This window comes from Triticum aestivum, chromosome 4B (assembly GCF_018294505.1).
Source record: "Triticum aestivum cultivar Chinese Spring chromosome 4B, IWGSC CS RefSeq v2.1, whole genome shotgun sequence".
NCBI lineage: Eukaryota > Viridiplantae > Streptophyta > Magnoliopsida > Poales > Poaceae > Triticum > Triticum aestivum.
The window spans coordinates 532,238,882-532,245,910 of record NC_057804.1 but is presented as its reverse complement, the minus strand read 5'-3'; positions in this window follow the sequence as shown (position 1 = coordinate 532,245,910).

Here is a 7,029-nt window from a genome sequence, read left to right as displayed (position 1 = left end):
CCTCTTGACCTCCTGGTGGTCGAGTGCGTCTTAGTAGTCGAGTCCTTCAGGCCAGTCGAGTGTGTCCTCGTTGGTCGAGTGAGTCCTCGTTGGTCGACTGGAAGGCGACCTCTTCTAGGGATGTCTTAGGGTAAGTTACTTGGGACAGGTCCGTGACCTTACCCTAGGTACATAACCCCATCACTGGATGTTCCACGCATTCTGGACTGGCACCCCCTCCTGAGTCTCCAAACGTGCGGAGCCAGGCCTGGAAACATGAACAACCTTGAACGGGCCCTCCCACATGGGAGAGAGCTTATGTAGTCCCTCCCTGGAGAGAACCCGCCTGAGTACAAGGTCCCCTACCTCAAGAGTCCTGGGGCGGATGTTGCGGTAGTGGTATCCCCGCAGCGCTTGCTGGTATCTCGCTGCTCGCAACGCGGCTTCTCGGCGATGCTCCTCCCCCAGCACGAGGTCCATCCCCCGCATGGCGTCCTACTACGCTTCATCGAACACTAGGACCCGCGCGGAACAACGTCTGACCTCATGAGGGAGGACCGCCTCGGCTCCATAGACCAAGAGGAACGGGGTCTCTCTAGTCGGCTTGGTTGCGGTCGTGCGGATGGACCACAACACAGACTGAAGCTCGTCGTGCCAGCCTCTGTCGCAGGCTTCCAGCTTCTTCTTGAATGTTTTGGTCTTGAGGCCCCTCAGGACCTCTGCGTTGGCCTGCTCGGCCTGGCCATTGCTTCGGGGGTGCACCACTGAAGCATAGCATATCTGCGTTCCAAGGTTAGCACAGTATGTTTTGGAGAGGTTACTTGTGAACTTCGAACCGTTGTCGGTGATGATGCGGTTCGGCACCCCGAACCGGCTCACGATGCCCTTGATGAACTTGACCGCTGAACCCGTGGGGATGGTGCGGGCGGCTTCCACTTCGGCCCACTTGGTGAACTTGTCCACGGCGACGTAGAGGTAGCGATAGCCCCCTGGCAACCCGAGGAAATGGGCCCAGGATATCAAGCCCCCAGACTGCGAATGGCCATGTGAGGGGTATGGTATGCAGACTCCCGCCGGCTGATGGATCTGTTTTGCATGGAATTGACAGGCTTCGCAAGCCTTTACCAGTTCGACGGCGTCACTGAGCGCAGTAGGCCAATAGAAGCCATTGTGGAATGCCTTTCCCACGAGGGTTCGTGAGGACGAATGGTGCCCACAGTCTCCATCGTGTATGTCCGCCAGCAGTTCTATCCCTTGCTCCCTGGAGATGCAGCGTAGGGACACACCATTTGGTCGCTTCCGGTAGAGTTCCCCATCCCTGATGCAGTATGTCGTGGCTTTCCGCGCCACACGCTCCGCTTCTTCTTCCTTCTCCGGCAGGGTCCCTTGCGTTAAGTAACTCCGGAGCTCCATGATCCAGCACCCCTCCTGAGGCTCCATTGCCAGGAGTAGGAGCACTCCTAAGGCTGGGCCGCAGGCCGGGGCTCCTGAGGCAGGTGGCTGGGGGAGCTCCTCTCGAGGTTGCGCCGTGTCTGATAGCGATGGCATGGCCGAGGGCTTGAAGAGCCGCTCCTCAAAGACGCCAGGCTCCTGAGGCAGCCGTCTAGATGCTCGTTTGGCGATGTCGTCGGCCTCTTGGTTAGTGCCATAGGGCACGTGCTGCAGCTCCAACCCCCAGAACTGCTTTTCCATCCTGCGGACCTCCGCAAGATAGGCCTCCATGTGCTCATCTCGGGGCTCATATACGTCGTTGGAAAAGTTGACGAGGAGCTGCGAATCACCCTTGATGGTAAGGCGCTTCACCCCCAGGGCTGCGGCGGCCTTCAACCCCGCTATCAGTCCCTCATATTCTGCTATATTGTTGGAGACCTTTTCACCTTGCTGGAAGCAGAGCTGCACGGCGTAGTACAGCTTGTCCTGAGCGGGAGATATGAGTACTGCCCCAGCCCCAGGGCCATGCCTGGAGAACGCCCCGTTGAAGTACATGACCCAGCCTTCTGGCGCCTCGATTCCCAGGGAGAGGGATTGGTCCTCGTCGGTCTTGAGGTCCGGTGCTTCCGTCCATTTAGCCACGAAGACTGCTAGCGCAGCACCCTTGATGACCCTGGTCGTGCTGAATTCGAGCTGAAACGCTTGCAGTTCAATGTTCCACTCGGCGACCGTTCCGGCCGAGTTAGGAATCTTGAGCACCCTTTCCAAGGGGTATGCTGAGAAAACCTTGATCGGATGACCCTAGAAGTAGTGCCGCAGCTTGCGCGTGGCCACCAGCAGCGCGAGGAGGAGCTTCTGTGGCATGGGGTACCGTGCCCTCGCATCCCGCAACACCGTGCTGACGAAGTAAACCCGGTGCTCGACGAGGCTTGGAGCGTCGGTGCTGTCGGCGCCCTCCGGAGGCCATGGCGCTTGTTGAGGCGATGAGGCCTCCGGAAGCGGTTTGCCTGGGGGAAGGGCCTCTCCCGCTCCCGGTGCGTTCCCCTGCGGCGGATGATCTTCCTCAGTCGTGGTAGTGATCTTTGCGAGTCCTTTTTGGTCCTGCTTTTCTTTGGCACGGGTAGCTGTTGTGGCCTTGGTCTGACGCTCCTCCCTAACCGCCACCAGTGTCGCGCTGGCGGAGTAAGGAGTGGCGGCAAGGTAGAGTACCAAGGGCTCTTGAGGGCGTGGGGCCACCATCACCGGAGGGCTGGTTAGGTATCTCTTGAGATCTTGGAACGCCTTGTCGGCCTCTTCAGTCCATTCAAAGGGCCCCTTTTTCTTCATCAGCTGGAAGAAAGGCAGCACTCGCTCCCCTAACCTGGAGATGAAGCGCCCCAGCGCAGTCATGCGCCCAGTGAGCTTCTGCATCTCTCTGAGGGTCTTTGGCGGGCTCATGTCCTCGACCGCCTTGACCTTTTCTGGGTTGGCCTCGATGCCTCGGTGGGACACGAGGAAGCCCAAGAGCTTGCCCGAGGGGACTCCAAACACACACTTCTCCGGGTTGAGCCGCAGGCTCACTGCATTGAGGTTAGCAAAGGTTTCCTCCAGGTCTTGTATTAGGGTCTTGGCCTCGCGAGACTTCACTACAATGTCGTCGATGTACACTTCCACATTCTTCCCGAGTTGTGGGCCTAGGGTGATGTGCATGAGCCGCTGAAAGGTTGATTCAGCATTGCGCTGTCCAAAGGGCATGCATGTATAGTAGTACACCCCACACGGGTTCAGGAAGGCCGTCTTCTCCACGTCTTCCACCGCCATCTTGATCTGGTGATACCCGGAGAAGGCATCCAAGAAGCATAGCAGGTCACACTCAGCGGTGGAATCGACGATCTGATCGATGCGCGGGAGCTAGAACAGATCTTGCGGGCATGCTTTGTTGAGGTTGGTGAAGTCGACACACATGCGTTCCTTCCCTCCCTTCTTTGGCTCAACCACAGGGTTGGCCAACCAATCTGGATATCGGACCTCGCGAATGACCCCCGCGGCCTCTAGCTTACGGGTCTCCTGGACGATGAAGGCCTGCTTTTCAGTGGACTGCCGCCTTGCTTTTTGCTTCACGGGGCGCACGTTGGGGCACACGTTGAGGTGGTGCTCGATCATGCCCCGTGGGATCCCTGCCAACTGATCGGGCTCCCAAGCGAACACCTTCTTGTTTGCACGTAGGAACTTGACCAGGGCTTCTTCCTGCTCGGGCCCGAGGTGGGCGCCTATGGTGAAAGTGGCGCTAGTGGAGCCGTCCTCGTCGACGGGTATCTGCTTGGTCTCCGCCTTGTCTTGGGTGAACAACTGTTTCTTCTTGGCTGGCGCAGCCCCCTTGGGCTCGGGAGCCCCCGCATCGGCGGGCTGTGCCGACGCCACCGTCTTGAAGGCGAGCTTGAGCGCTCGCAGCGCATCCCCGGTGTCCCCAGGCACGGTGAGGACTTCGCTACTCCTGGGCATCTTCATAAGGTTGTACGCCGGGTGAGTCGCGGCCATGAATTGGGCCAATGCTGTGTAGACGAGGATGGCATTGTAGGGGAGGCTGATGAGGGCGATATCGAAATCGACCAGCTCTGTGCGGAAGTTGTCGTAGGTGCCGAAAGTTACTGGGAGCCGGATTTATCCCAAGGAGTTGGAAGACCTGCCCCCGACGCCCATGAAGGGCCGGCTAGGCTGCAGCCGCTCCCGGGGTATGCGGAGGAGGTTGAAGGTCTCGACTGAGAGCATGTTCAGGCCCGCGCCATCGTCGATGAGGGTCCTGGTGACAGCCACTAGGCAGATGGTGGGGGTGCACAGCATGGGGAGCGCACCCGAGCAGGCCGAGTTGGTGGGGTGGTCCTCCGAGCTGAAGCCTAGCCGGGCCTGCGGCTTCGACTGGTCCCGGGGAGTCCCCTGCCGCGTGGAGGCGGCGCCGACCCGGCGGATGAATGGCTTGACATGGTGACTGGAGGGCGGCGCCTGCGAGCCGCCCAGGAGGGCCGCGACGACCGGGGAGGCCGGCACGGTGCGGTGGGCAAGGAAGAGGTCGCGCGGCTTTTCCCAAGAGGCCACGGAGGGACGCAGGGGCGATACCCGCTGCCCGTTCCCCACCGAGCCGGTGGCGGTGTTGATGGCAGGCGACGGGGAACGGCGAGGGCGTCCGCCGATGGGAGCCGTCTGGGCGACTGAAGCGGCGAGAGTAGCCCGATGAGCGTCATACATGGATGCGACGGTCGGAGAAGAGCAGGGCGACGGGAGATGAATACCGGCGCACCCCTACCTAGTGCGCCAAATGTCGGCTTTCGAGTTCTGGCAGACCCTTGAGGTTCGAACACTGGGGTGCGCGCGGAGATTACGCCCTCTGCCTACCTGCTCCTCACCGAATCGCTAGGGTCTAAACTACCAAAGGATCAACACAAGAGACACATGGTTTATACTGGTTCAGGCCACCATTGTGGTGTAATACCCTACTCCAGTGTGGTGTGGTGGATTGCCTCTTGGGCTGATGATGAACAATACAAGGAAGAACAGCCTCACGAGGGTCTGTTCTTGGCTGGTGCGATGAACTGCTAGGAGGAGTTCAGTCGCTCTATCTACTAGTTTCTCGGTGGGGATCTCGATGCCCCTACCCTGGGGGTGGCTAGTCCTGTTTATAGGCAAGCCCTGGGCCTCTTCCCAAATATCGAGCGAGAAGGGCGCCAACAATCGGCCATTTTGAAGGGAACAGCGGGTACACTTATCCTGACTAAAGTTGGTCCTCGCCTGTCAAAGGCTCTGGTTGTGACGCCGGCTTGGGCTCCACGGCGACCTCCATCCTGCCGTTGGACTGGTCTTGGTCTTGTTGCACCGAAATGGACGCCTTTACTTGATGCTCTCGCCTGCGCTTGCTCCCTTTGCACCAAAGAGGAAAGGAGGACACTGCGCAGGATGGCGCCCGACTGGCGCCCGACTGGCGCCCTTGCTCGTCATGGCTTGTGTCACGGGCACCTCGTGAGGTACCCCGCCTTGAACTCTCCGCCTCCTCGCGAGCCAGCCTAATGATGTCGTGCCTGAGGAAGCTCCTTGTCGTCCGCCCGGCGAGGCTTGGCCCCTCGCGAGGGTCTTGAGCTTGTGTTGATGGAGATGGGCTGCGTTGGGCCCCCTTTGAGCCACGCTGCAGGCCGCAGGCAGGCAAGTCTGGGGACCCCCGTTCCCAGAATGCCAACAGTAGCCCCCAGGCCCACGGCGCGCCCGGACTTGGTCGTGCAGAGAGGCGAAAGGGCAAGTGCGAAGCGTCACGGGCCCTAATAGCCTGCGGACTTGGGCGCCGCATGGCGGTTGATTGGACGTGGGCGTCTCCACTTCCCCATGACGCCTCGGCGACTGCATGAATTGACTAGTCCCTGTACGCGAAGCGAGTCATGATTACCTGTGGTCGTGGGGCCAACGGTTGGCCTCCTCTGTCCTTAAGTACGGCACACCGCGTGCCCTTCCAGTTCATCCCCTCCTACATCCCCTTCTTCCTCATGGCTCCGTCAAGGAAGCTCTCGGCCGCAGAGAAGGGAAAGGCCCACCAGGCTGCGCCTGCCTCTCCCCTGCCCAAGCGCGGTCGTGGGCGCCCTCACAAACACCCCGTGGCCTCCGCGGCGGCTCTCCGTGGCCGCGGAGGTGACTTCCCACGTGGCGATGGGCGGCCGGCCGCGGCCGGGGGGTGTGTTTCGGTCGTGCGGCCCCCGAGGCCGCGCTCTCGCGCTACGGAGGTGCTGCCGGAGTTTGTTGTGTGGGCGGCAGAGCCGACCAGCGCCCGGCTTTAGCTCCCTCACTTCTTCCTAGGTGACATCCCAGCTGGCGCCTTGGGCGGCCTCTGGCTTCGGGCAGATGGCTGCTGCAGCCGGGCCTCGTGGGCTTCGCTGGAGGTCTCCGCCGCTGGGAGCCTAACCTTCACCCGCGGCTGGCAGACGTTTGCCTGCGCGCGCGGCTTGAGCCGCCGGTGCACTCTACACTTCAAGTTCGACGGTGATGCCACCCTTTACGTGAGGGTGTTTGGGGAAGATGGTCGCCGCGCAGGGTGCTACCCCGAGGAGGACGACCGCGACAGAGGACTCAACCCCGGTGAGGACGGAGAGGACAGCGCGCGCGTGGTTGGTGGTGCCCAGGGTTCCTAAAGCCTCACTGGCTCCTCTTCGGGCAGCGACTCTTCTAGCGGTGGCCGCGGTCAGCCTCCACGCCATCGTGCCTGCTTGGAGGGTGGTAGCGGGTCTGCCCGCCGTCGCGCCTAGGTGAAGCGCGAGAGGGAGTCCGCTTGAGCTCCAGAGGCAGCCCGAGTCCTCCCTGTGGGCCGGCGCCTGGCAAGCTTCGCCTGATTTGTTCTTCCCTTTCCTTTTTCCTGTGCAAAAAGACAGCAATGTGGGGCCCCATGGGGGCGTGTTTGGGTTAGCGTTGTTAATCGTCGTATTGTTTCCGTTATTTTGGTGTTGTTCCTCCCTGCCATACGCCCGTGCGTAGGTAATCCCCAGCCTCAGTCGTGGGGCGACCGACCCAGGTCCTGTATTCGTGTCGCGGTGCCCGTGAGGCACGGACTGGAGTGGTGCTCCTGTAGCGAACCCGGGTTGCGAGGCCTTGACCAAAAGGACCGAATCA